Source organism: Mastigoproctus giganteus, chromosome 5 (assembly GCF_048544385.1).
Source record: "Mastigoproctus giganteus isolate SK-2022 chromosome 5, ASM4854438v1, whole genome shotgun sequence".
Classification (NCBI taxonomy): domain Eukaryota; kingdom Metazoa; phylum Arthropoda; class Arachnida; order Uropygi; family Thelyphonidae; genus Mastigoproctus; species Mastigoproctus giganteus.
Genome location: NC_143579.1, coordinates 85,391,019 through 85,404,504, shown reverse-complemented (window position 1 = coordinate 85,404,504; position 13,486 = coordinate 85,391,019). Strand labels below are relative to the sequence as shown.

Below are 13,486 nucleotides of genomic sequence, written 5' to 3'. Positions count from 1 at the left end.
TCCGCCAAGCTGCGCCTATATTCCCTGTATTCTTTTGTGTTTCCTACTACATTTAACCATTCTATCCCTTCGTATTTCCTCGTTTGTATGCCATCTGAATCCGAATCAGACCCGGAAAGTGTTTTGCAATCTTTCTTACCGCCTGACAAAATTGATAAATCTTCCCCCTCTATTTGTTTTATTTTAGTCTCTTCTTGAATTTCCTCTGTTCCCCCTTTTGCTCTTTTAGTTTTACCGCATATTTCTTCCTTCTCCCCCCGTTTATGTACATTTCGTACTGTATTTTCCGCTTCCATATCCTCTACTAGTTCTACGTTTTCCGAGTGTGTTGGCGATATATCGTACTCTATTGTAAACGTTGGTGTGATTTCTTTAATCTGCGTCTCACCCCTCTGTGCTCCTATAGTTTCCTCACTCTTAGCGTTAGACATATCTCTTGGTGGCTCGCTTGCTTCCTGCTGTCCTCCCCCACCAGCAACTCTTTCGGCAAAGGTGCGTTCCGGGCATTGAATGAATTTATGCGTGGAAGCTCCGCATTTTTTACAATTATTAAGGCAGTTGGCCGTAATATGACCGGTGCCATTACAATTAAAACAACGTGATTTTTGGCAGTCTGCTCCCAAATGGTCTTTACCTCCACACCTCAAACAAACTTTTTGAACTCCTGGGTAATTTATTAGTAACCTATGACCCATCAAATCGATGATGTTTGGCACGGGCGTTTTCATGTCCATATGTATTCGCACCGTACCTGTTTCCAAGCCTGGCCATTCCTCATATTCTTTTCTATGAATCTTAACCACCTTACCAAACTTGTTAAAAAAACTCTCGACAGGACCATTAGACATTTCTACCGGAAATCTGTCAATAGTAACCACTTTGCGTATATTACCAATTTGCACAGGTTTGATCATTACGTTTCTAATAGAAAACCCTTTCAAGACGTTTTCTCTTGCCTCTATAGTTTTCAAGACCAACTGATATTTCTGCCTCGGTAAAGGAGTTAATCCTTTTATCTCGTGAACCGAAACAACCTGAGTCACTCCTTGCATGACCTCTCTAATTGGACAAACCTTCTTAGTCTGAAACTCCACTGTTCTTTCTCTAAAGAAGAACTGTGCCATAATTAATCTCGGTTCCTTAAGGAAAAATGAAAAAATCCCGTGTCCTGCCTGACACCAGCAAAACGAGAAAAAAATATCTAACTTGGCAGAAATAAATTTCACAAAATGTAAAACAAAAGAAGATCAATCACTTACTACCCTCCGAAAGGAGGTTCCCCACAAAGGGGTAACCCAAACTGAAAGAACCGCCGCTAACCTCTTGATACGATCGGACGCTTTCCTCAACCTTCAGAACGAGTAGAACCCCCAACGAACGAAACAATTCACAAACTAGCCTCTAAACAGAACCGTTTCAGAGCTATTTGGCCCTTCTTCGGTGGGTGGGTAGGTACCCGAGTGATGCAATGATGGCAAAAACAGTTATGAAGTATAACTCCACAATATGAGAGATGCCTGATGGTGTATGATGTATTTAGACTAAGGCGCATTTAGGGCTAGAGCCTCAAGCTGCGAACAAATTTAGACTATGTATATAAAGTGCTTAGGAGTTATACTTCATAACTGTTTTTGCCATCATTGCATCACTTGGGTACCTACCCACTCACTGACGAAGGGCCAAATAGCCCTGAAACAGTGCTGTCTGGGTGGTGGTACCTATCTGAGAATAAGTAACACTAGTCTTCTCCTTAGGTGAAGCGTTACTTATTCGAAGTAGTGCAATATCATGGCAACTCGTTGTGAAGGCATTCACAATATGAGATATAACCTAAAACGATGCCACCTTAAAAATTTTCTGTTTATTCAGAAATGGCTGTGTATTATGATGCTAAGCACTTTATATACATAGTCTAAATTTGTTCGCAGCTTGAGGCTCTAGCCCTAAATGCGCCTTAGTCTAAATACATCATACACCATCAGGCATCTCTCATATTGTGGAGTTATACTTCATAACTGTTTTTGCCATCATTGCATCACTTGGGTACCTACCCACTCACTGACGAAGGGCCAAATAGCCCTGAAACAGTGCCGCTAGGGGGAGCTTGATGATGTCCGGAGTTTCCAAGAATAGGTAACAACAGCCTTCTCCACTGGGGAAGCGTTGCCTATTCGAGGAGTTTATGAGTTTTTGAGTGGTGTGAGTTGAAGGAGTTACTGTCCCTTTCATTCTTCTACACTGTTTCTTTTCCTCTTCCACTCCTACTATAACTTTCCCTCTACCTTTTTTGCTTTTCTAAGTCTAATAGGGACAAGTGGATATTCGAGTAGATATTCACATACATACATAAACAGCCCTGAAACAGTGCTGTCTAGGTGGTGGTACCTATCTGAGAATAAGTAACACTAGTCTTCTCCTTAGGTGAAGCGTTACTTATTCGAAGTAGTGCAATATCATGGCAACTCGTTGTGAAGGCATTCACAATATGAGATATAACCTAAAACGATGCCACCTTAAAAATTTTCTGTTTATTCAGAAATGGCTGTGTATTATGATGCTAAGCACTTTATATACATAGTCTAAATTATCTGCAGCTTAACAGTCTTAAAGTTTTTCTTGCCGTAGTTCCACCTGTTCTTGAAAAGCTGAAAAATTAAACCTGGGTGTGTTTTTCGAGTGTCAGTGAATATTTTCTTGACAAAGTTCCACTCTGGTGAAAGTGAAAAATGTCTGTTTGTATCTTTGAAACTTAATCTAAACAATTTAAAAAATGTTAGTAGATGACATGTACAAAATCCTTACTTCTGGAGCCCTAATATTCCTCTAATGTTCTGACGTTCGTTTGTGTTCATTTCTCGCAAAACTATTTCTCAGTGACTCCAGTTAATTTTTCCTTAAGATTGTAATTTTTCTGTTTTTAATTTTTGTATAAGTATATAAATAATTTTTGGATACTTACTGCTAGCTTGTAAAGTGTTCTCAGAAAAAAAACTGTGAGTAACTACATTAACGTGAAATTTACATTCTGTTTACTATTTTGGAAAATAATTTTTATATGAATAATAAATTATCCTTTTTTGTAAATTTCATTAGTATCTGTATTCCTTTTTAAGGATAAGAACTTTAAAATTAACAACTAAAGAGGCTAACCAATCTAACTGGGTTTAAAGAGTTTGACAAATAAACTTGGTCTTGGTTTTTTTTTTTTTTTTTTTTTTCAAACTTTGGAAACTAAGAAAGAAAAAAAAAAACAACAGTTATTTGCTAAATGAGAGAAAAGTAATATATATTTTTTAATTGCTAAACTGCTGATGTTATTTGCTGACCAGTTAAGAAGCAGATATCAATGTTAATGTTAATATCGGTAATTTTAAGTTTTTGAGAAAAAACAATGTTATTTGTTGGTCGCTTAAGAAGCGTATGTTGGTTTTGCATACACAATTTAATTGCTTGACAAAACTAAATGGTTAAACATAACGTGTGTGTTTTGGTTTGTTTTTGGAAATTTAAGTCGAGTCAAAAAGCGCACTTCATAATGATAAAATATACAGTTTTATTCTTGAGGTAACGTCGAAAATACCCTAAAATGAGAACCTTAACATTGGTAATTTTCACTTAAACTCATTTAAGCAAGCACACTTGATGTAATTTAATACAACCACTCCCCGATTAACGTAAGGGTTGTGTTCCGCGGAACTCTACGTAAGTCGGAATTTCCCCCATGCTTGTGCAGCACTTGCAACTGTGCTCGCTGAATTGATTGAATCAAAAAAAGAAATGTTCGACGAACATGTAAATAGAATTATTTATTGTATTTATTCAATTTTATTTTTTTTTGCGTAGGAAAAATTACAAAAACGTGCAATTTAAAATAATTTCAAAATTATAAAATCACAAAAAAAGAGAGAGGAGATAGGCATAACGTTAGTAAGTTTTACCTCTCGAGCATCGTTGCCAGAATCGATGTCTTCAGCTGGTAAGTACTCCACTGCGGAGGTTGACGGCTGTGGAAATTTAGAAGGGGTCGGCCGCTCAACCTTACGAAAGAAAATATAATGGATGACTGGACGGTGGCTTTTTTCTTTTCATCATAGATTTCATTGTAGCAAGCAAACATATCATTCACCCCTGTTAACATTTAAGAATCGTTCGCTGTCAGGATCCATCTTTTCAAACCTCGCCGTTGGCGATGCAATTTCACGAAATGCTACTGCCATCTCTCTGGTGATGAAGCATCTCGACTCCCCATTTGGTTCATCTTGAGCTTTGTCAGCATTTTCTTCTTTCATTATCGCTGCTTGCAAGCCAGTAAGTTCTTTGTTAGGTCATTCCGTCTCTTCTTCCTCTGTTAACTCCTCCACGTCTTTGGCAACAACCTCCAACTGAAGTAGCTCTGCAACCTTTACAATCTTATCTGTAATCTCTTCATATGATTCGTCTTTTTCAAATCCTTCAAAGCCTTTTACGTGCCATGGGCATATTTTCTTCCATGTGCCATTTAAACACCATTTAGTAATTTCCGCCCAGGCCTTATTAATATTAAAGATGGCGTGATAAATATTGTAAGATTTCCGAAAGTCTCTTAACGTAAAATTTTTCTCACCGTCTACTGCAGACAATGCCTGAGAAAATGTTGTGCAATAAATAGTATGCTTTTAAATTCGAAATAACAGCCCGATCCACAGGTTGGATGAGTGAAGTCATGTTTGGCAGTAGAAATATGACTCTCACGTTCGAATTGAAATCATCTAGATCCATAGGATATCCAGGAGCATTATCTAATAGAAGCAAAATCTTGAAAGGAATGTCGTTGTCTTTACAATATTTTTCAACCTCAAGAATGAAGCAGCTTTGAAACCAATCTTCAAAGAGAGATACTGTTATCCATGCTCTCTGGTTTGATCGGAAATGCACGGGTAGGGTGGCTTTATTGATGCCCTTAAATGCACGAGGATTTCCAGAATGGTACAGAAGCAGTGATATTAATCTGTAATTTCCCGCTGCATTAGCCCCAAGCAAGAGCATCGCCCTATCTTTTGAAGCCTTGAAACCTGACATTGTCTTTTCCTCTTTGGCAATGTATGTTCGATCCGGCATTTTTTTCCAATACAGAGCAGTCTCGTCAATGCTAAAAATTTGCTGCACTGAATAGCTAGCTGCCTTCGTCAATAATTTTTTCCAACACAAAATTTCTCTGGAGCTGCAGAATCGGCACTGGCTACTTCACTGCATACTTTAATGTTTTGGAAACCAGAGCGATGCTTGAACCTATTAAACTACCCGTTGCTTGCCACGAACTTGGCTTAAAGTTCACCGTACAATACTTCTTGCTTTTGCTTGAATGGCCATTGGACTCAGGGGCACTTGCTTCTGAATCTGATTTTCCATCCATATTATTAATAGCTGTCCCATCTTCGATATAGCACCTGAACACTGTTTTGTGATCACTGTTGATTTTAAGTGTGTTGATCCTTTGACATGTTTTTTTATACGCGCACTGTCCTTTAAAACAGTATTCACTGTTGAAGCAGCGAGACCTAATTCCCTTGCAATAGATGACACACTTTGTCCTGCTTGGTACTTCTTAATCATTTTCATCTTCATTTATAAATCAATTTTATTTCGTTTCCTAGCACTGCCAGCACTTGCACTTTCCGTTGGTCCCTTTCCCTTCATCATTGTAATACTTAAATAGGAATGAAGAAAAGTTTCTGAAAATTTGTTTTTTATATGATTGAAGATTTCAGTGAAGGGGAACTCATTTCACCATAATACTGCAACCTAAAAACCCACAGAATTCCACAAGATTATCACAAATGCAATAAGATCGATTTTACTACCCATTTATAATAGATTTCGATAACAGAAAAGCCCAATAAACTGGAAAGAGAAAATTGTTTTTATTGTTGGTCGTGACCTGCAGAAATGTGTTTTAGAAAAATATCACAAAGGCGTTCAAAACTGATTCTTATAACGGAACATATAATAACGATGAAAGATAGTGCTTCCATTATAAATATGACCTTTTAGAGAGATAAATAGCTTAATAACATAGCGAAATTTAACTTCCAAGGCCTTGGAACGAATTACCAAAAAAAAAAAAAAAAAACACAATATGGTATTGGGTTCAAATTATGCTATTTTCACAATACTGTACCTTCATTTATCCCTACAGATGCAAAATACATTTCCATATATATATTTTTTTTTTTTTTTTTTTTTTTCAGTTTCCATCAGCCGGCAAAACTTTTCATAAAGTCGAATTTGCGTAAATCAAGTATTGCGTAAGTCGGGGAGTTCCTTTAAACACTTTTATTGCTGTTGTGACAGCTAAAACGTCGAACTTAACGTTGGGAATTTTCACATTAACATCTTGTGGTAACAACTAAAACAGCAAAATTACAATATTAAGGAAAACTAACTGAAGTCACAGAAATAGTTTTGCAAAACACGAACACAAACGGACGTCGGAACCACTAGAGCAGAGGTTCCCAACCTTTCTCGGTTCACGGCGCTCTTATTGTCCCAGTAATATTTTCACCGCACCCCTAGGCCAAAAGAAATATCTAGTGGTTTTTCGACCTTTTAATATATACCTATATATAATAATTTTATTCTTTATATAGAGGTACTAAATAAAGATTAATTATAGATTACCACAAAATTAAAAATATACGGTACAATGGATATTGTACCGTACCCTTTATATTGTACCCTTTTTATAATGAAATAAATATATAAATTTCAAAATAATAATAATAACTTTAAGTAATTTAAACCCAAATTACGCGGCACCCCGAGAACGTTGTTGCGGCACACTGGTTGAAAACCACTGCACTAGAGGAACATTAGGGCTCCAGAGGTAAGGATTTTGTACATGTCATCTACGAACATTTTTTTAATTGTTTGGATTAAGTTTCAAAGATACAAACAGTTTCACTTTCGCCAGAGAGGTACTTTGTCAAGAAAATATTCACTGGCACTTGAAAAACACAGTTTTAATTTTTCAGCTTTTCAAGAATAGGTGGAACTGTAGCAAGAAAAACTTTAAGAATATTAAGCTGCATAAAATTTTATTTTCAGATCTCAACAACATGGATGGAAACAGCAAGGAATTTTTATCTTTCAGATAAAAAAAGAAAAAAGTTTTTCATCTTGCAAACAAACAAGATGGCGCGCCTGTGGCGCAGACGTGGAGTGACAGTGGGCGGCGGCGGGCAACCCTCCCTCCACAGCATAACCTCTCCAAAATAAACTACGTATTTCTGATTAAGACCCACAATGAATTGCCACATAACGTTAAAATTATTCCCAAAAATTCACTTTGACGTCACAACCGATACATTCAAAGACTACATCTACCCGAAAGTAAAAGGGGACCCGCACAGCCGTGAGAAAACACCAACACCCGCCGAACACAACAACCCCCGATGAAGCCCAGCTCCAAGGTAAAAATTAAAAATAAATTAAATTAGTCTGAAAATACCACTAACACCATCTATCGAGAAAAAGTAAAAACAACGACAGAAAAATAGACTTTTTTCCACCCCCCCCCCCTCTCTCAGACCAAGGTCAACTCAAACGCATATACTGAGAAGCATTCGGTTCATACCCCACTCCATTACTACTGGTGGCTCTCCGCACCGGTAACTTTGAACACTGTGATGTTGAACATTATTGGGTACAGTAGCATAACCATGATCCCCGACAGAACATTGAAACCGTCAACTATTCACCTGATTACCAACAGCACTCATGGTTTGAGGAATTCCATATAGTCAGCTGTAAGAGTACTATGAATCGTAATGTGATTTACGATCATGCCCAGTTGTCTTCTGTTATTTTAGCTAATGTATATACAGTATAAGTCTGCACGTGTAGCACAGTGGTATCGGCACCGTTCTCCCCATACCGGGTGGAACGGGCCGGATTCGAATCCCGTCGATGACGCAAGGAACTTTAGTGGGCCTTTTTAAACTCAGTGGCTGAGTTAGTCGATCTCAAGTGTAGTAGCAAGGTCAGCCCCCAGAAACTGGGGTTTTTCATCCAGCAAAACAGGCAAATCGACCGGAGAACACACGCAATTTACAGGCACATTACATAAATGGGTATATGTAAGAAATGACCGGTGGCTCTAATATAATAATTTGAATGTATATATAAGGCAGAGATGAAGTAACGTTTAAGGGTCGCCTTACATATGACACACAACAACAATGTATATTGTTGTATTGTGTCGTGTACTTCAGGACACCTCGCATCGAAAACTTCTATTTTATTGATTTTAACACTTTTATTTTATATCTGTTTTGGTACTTTATTTTAATTATTTATTTAAAAGATGATTTTAGATGATTCTAGAGTGTTTTGCAATAATATAAATTGAGGAGTAAGAGCAGTAACTTATAAAATTGAACACCTATCATTCAGAAAGAGTGTTTGGTGTAAGGTGTGCATTTCGTGATAAACATGGCAAGAAATAAGGAACTGAGTGTTGAAAAAATAAGTGCTATTATAACTCTGTATAAAGAAAGTTATTCCATGAGCAATATTGGCAAAAAAACTAGGTGTTTCATTTAAAGGAGTACAAACTACCATCGACGATTGAAGGAGACTGGTTGTTTAAAGGACAAACGCGATCAGGACTACCACGCGTAACAACGGAAGCACATGATAAGACCATAACGCTAATTTCTAAACGCAATCGGCGACTAACTGCACCTGAAATCCGAGTTGAGTTTACCTACATCCGCTGAAAAATTCGCCTTAAACAAGCAAGACTTCATGGTCGTGTAGCGGTCAGAAAACCCTTATTAAAACCGGGAAAAAAAAAAAAGAAAGACACGGTTAGCTTAACCATCAACATTGGACAACTGAAGAGTATCAATTAAAATTTGGATCTGAGCATAGAGTTTATGTGACACGATCAACTAAAGGAAAAAATGGTAGCACATTGTTTAGTGCCTACAGTGAAGCAATGGTGATTCCATCATGATCTGGCGCTGCTACTGTTTTTCTGAAGTGGGTGACATCGTCAGACTTGAAGGAATTTTAAGAAAAGAAGGCTATAAAAACATTCTTGGACATAATGCAATATCCTATGGATATTGCATTATGTCCAAGAATTGTAAATTATGGTGTGGCCACCCCAGTTGCCTGACTTAAACCCAATAGAGCTTTCATGGAATCATTCAAACCGTCAAATCTTCCCATCTTTACTAAATTTATGGTTACCTTGCAGATCGCTTGGAATAAATAACATTAGTCAAGACACTATTACAAAATTAATTATTGCCAAAATGCCACGTCTGTGTAAGGCAATGATAAAATCTTGTGGAGGATATTGTGATGAAAAATCATTATACTTGAAAAATTAGTATAGTACATTTCAATATTTTTTGCTGTAAATTTTTAAATGCTTAATAAAAAAATCTTAATATATTTTTAATGTGTTTTTTTTATTAAACCTTACACTGTCTTAACTAATTTCGAAAAAAAATAACGAAAACTGTTATCAATCGCTGTGATTCCAAACTTTTAGGCCCAAATGTACGTGATTAGAGCGGTTAAATATATTTAGAATGTTAATTAAACAAAAAGTCAAATTTCTTGCAAAAACTGACCACTTTCAGGAGAATCCAGTCGACAGCTGTACTGCATGGCGTCGATCCCAGCTGAAGATTATTGAGTATGCTGTTGACAATATGTTGATGATTCAGTCCTTGCTATATATCCTAAAATAATTAATAATATCCTTAAAAGCAATCCATAGTTCTCTTTCAGCAGTTTTCACTGTTAGTTGAAAGAGGGATGGGAAGCGATTATTCATCTTGAAATACTGTATCGTGAAATAAAAACACTCTTATACCCGGCGTTAGCATTATGATTAAAATATTTATTGAAATGTTACGATAAAGTTAATATTCTACCCTAGTACACTGAGTTCACTTAACATAAGGTTGGGAACTTTTAAGATTCCTCTCCGTACATAAATGTGGCAAAAAAACTGAAGACCCGGTTATACAGATGTACGTAGTGCCTGTTGAATGAAAGGGAATGTAATATTTCTAAGGGGTCGGTAGTAGGGCACACAATACCGGTCAAAATCTTAATACCGGTATTTCGGTATTTTTAATTTATGAAACCGGGATACCGGTATTACAAAAAAAAAAAAAAAAACATTTTTCGCAATAAATTTTTATGACAATTAGGTGCAATAAAGTAAGGAAAAAAAAGTAATTATCTGAATTCACGTTTTAAATCAAACTTTTATTACAATAATAAATATTCTAGCAAAAATCATTAAACATACAGTTATTCTAAAAGCAAAAAAATAAGCATCCGCACTACCTGAGCGAATAAAGTGAGCTCTTAAGAAACTCAATAGTGTTTTCGTTTAAACTGGATCTAATTTCGGTACATATTTAATTAGCGGCAGAAAACGTCCTTTTGGATTCTGTACTGGTTGGTGTTTTGCGATAGTAGTAGACGAATTGCAGTTTAACCCGCTCACTTATTAAAAATAAAAAGTATTTCCTTTTCGACTTTTTATGGCACTATATCAGTATTAACGAAAGAAAGGATCTGACGGTTAAGCTTGGTGAGGAAACCAAATCTAAGTTGAGGGGGGGGGGGGTATTTATTTATTTATTTATAAATTTTTATTTCCTTGTACCTTGTATCACTGTCAGTGGCCATTGTTATGATTTTAGTACAGCAGCTCCCCAAGCAACCTGACTTCGTTAAAAAATGAGAATTTCCAGGAGCTGAGGGATATCCCCCCACACGTATATATATATATATATATATATATATATATACAGCCAGGCCTCGCATAACGCGATTTTCAGTTAACGCTATTTGAAAAATTATACCACTTTTCACTTTACACGATGCAAATTTCCAGTTAACGCGATCTTTTTTTTTTTTTTTTTTATGCGATAGATGAAAAAGATTTGAATCGCACGTTAAGCTTACCGCGAGTCATACGGTCAATAAACAAACGTTTGCCTACTGCCCGCCTCGGTGTGTTCCGTCAACCATCGGAAGAAGACGTGTTACTTGTTTGTCTCCTGCTAATAAAGTCAATGTACACTTGCATAAAAATTCAAATTTTTAAATGAGCCAGATGAAAATGTTACCGCGAAGGAGATAACGGTAAAAGAATTAGATGAAATCTTTCGTATCGCGAAGAACCTCAAACAAAAGGTTTGGGGTTTTCTGCGATATTTATTTCGCCAGGGTCCAGAGAAGATTGTTGTCGGCTATCAGAAATTCACTGATGAAAAGAGAAAGTCAACACTATTCAAATATTTCCGCAACAGTCATTTCTTCATTGTGTATTTTATGTCAGAGGTTCCCAAACTTTCTCGGTTGACGGCGCCTTTAGTGTCTCAGTAATTTTGTCAAGGCGCACCCAGACCAAAAGAAATACCTAACAGTTCTGTTTAGTAGTTAGGTCCAAACAACTTAATAAGAAATGCTGAAACTGTGAACTACCTCGAGCTAGTAGTTCGCGCAGTGTCCGATAGATGTCGAGTATCGCTGTGTTTGCCTCGAAAATTTAAAATATTCCGCGGCGCGCAGTTTGGGAACCGCTGTTTTATGCAATAAACATTTAATTCCGTGATTATTTTCATTATCTTTTACATTGCATACAGTTAAAAAGTTATTTAAAAGGTATTTTAAAATTCTTTATGGACATTCCAGAAGGTCAAGGACCAATTATAATATTTCCTATTGATTTGTATTCGATTAACGCGTTTCCGTTTTGCGCAATGCGCTCCCGGGACGAATTAATCGCGTTAATCGAGGCCAGCCTGTATATTATATATCGTATATATATTATATGTGAGCTGTCAGTTTCTCAAGAGCGATGACACAGATATATAAAACAAAAGTCATTTATCATACAAATCTAGTTATAATACATAACTGGTGTTCATTTACATCTCTAATCTATTCATTTTTCTCATTTAATCTGTCAATACATGCTATCATTTCCATAAAATTTCTCTCAATTAATAATCTCAACTCTGTCTACAACTTCAAACACTAAACTAATTCAATCTTAATCACTTCCTCATATTTCTCTTAATCACCAATATGAATTCTCTTCACAACAGCAATCCATAAGTCGCTAACTTAATGCTAACAATTCCATGTAATCTCTCTTAATTTACCAATATCAATTTTCTTTACAACTTCAACCAATAAACCAACTCAATATTAAACATTTCCTTATTTCTCGTGTTTCTTCAACTTCAACCTTACTCTAAAATAATCTCCCACTTTAAGTACCATTTCCCAAACAACACAGTTCAGAGGACTTACCTTCTTTTTACCTTCACAAAGGAATTGGGATTCCTTTGCGCGGGTTCCTTCCACAGAGTGCAGTGACGTCTCTCTCTCTCTCTCTCTCTCTCTCTCTCCTTAGTTGAACTCTGCATCTCTGCTGTATAGCTCTTCCAATACTGTATTATTTCGAGAACAGTTCTCTGTTAATACTGAAGGTAATTACCACAGCAGTAGTAGTAGAAGCCAGGGCACTATCTAACTGGCTTGTTATTCAACTTCTAGCATAGGAACATGCCCGGCGGAACCCTTCACTGCTGGACACTGCCGGACCCGAACTGAACCCAGAACTACCACTGCAAGTCTGCAACCCCTTCTAACAACAACCACAAACCCCTATTTTGGCGCGAGCACCTTATTTATTTCCTTCTCATTTATTTATTTATTGAATTGATTGCAAGTTAGAATCGCCCCCTTATACTATTTTATATGCACAGGTTTGCACGTATTTACGTATCTAATTTAAACCTGACCCAATCACGGTGTTAGTCTTTAAACTCACTCTTCTTCCTTTGGTGGGAAAAACAGAATATTTTTCCCAGACAACGAAACGCTTTCATTTTTTACCTCAAGATCACCTGTTCATAATACCTTTGAACTGCTCCATACCGACACCCTTTCCCAAAATGCACTACGTGTCGCATCCTCAAGTAGCGGTGCAATAGATGGAATAACTATTGTTCAGAAACTTTTAATTTTAATCCTTCCGCACCCGCCATACCATTGTTCACCATATTCCTTAATTGCACTACCAGGCCTTCTGCCACTAATGGAAATATTTCCGTAATTATATTTTCGTTATTCCTTAAGTGTTTTACTTCCACACACACACTATACTTACTAAGAGAAATATATTTGTAAGATTTTGTCTTACAGTTTCATGACGTTTTCAAAATTAGTACCGAAAAACCAGTATTTTTGTATCAATATCGGGATTTGAATACCGGAAGAAAATGACCGGGATCCCGGTATCTCGGTATTGTAAGCCCTAGTCGGTAATAACTACCCTCCATAAATACTTGACTGTCAAAGGTCAGTTCTTGCTGGATGTAAGAACGGTTACACCTTTTCAGAAACAATGCAGGGGTCAAATCTGTGACCACAATTTACACGTGCATAATGCAAATCCACA

At 36.7% G+C, this 13,486-nt stretch overlaps 1 protein-coding gene across 1 annotated transcript in view; it reads right to left on the bottom strand.

The window, feature by feature from the left end:
• LOC150085538 (5'-deoxynucleotidase HDDC2) overlaps positions 1–9,736 on the bottom strand; it is a 173,125-nt gene extending 163,389 nt beyond the window's left edge. Inside the window, exon 1 of the mRNA XM_090373324.1 lies at positions 9,624–9,736. The gene's annotated coding sequence lies outside the window, so the exon portion shown is untranslated. The remainder of the gene's footprint in view (positions 1–9,623) is intronic.
• Between the last annotated feature and the right edge of the window lie 3,750 nt (positions 9,737–13,486).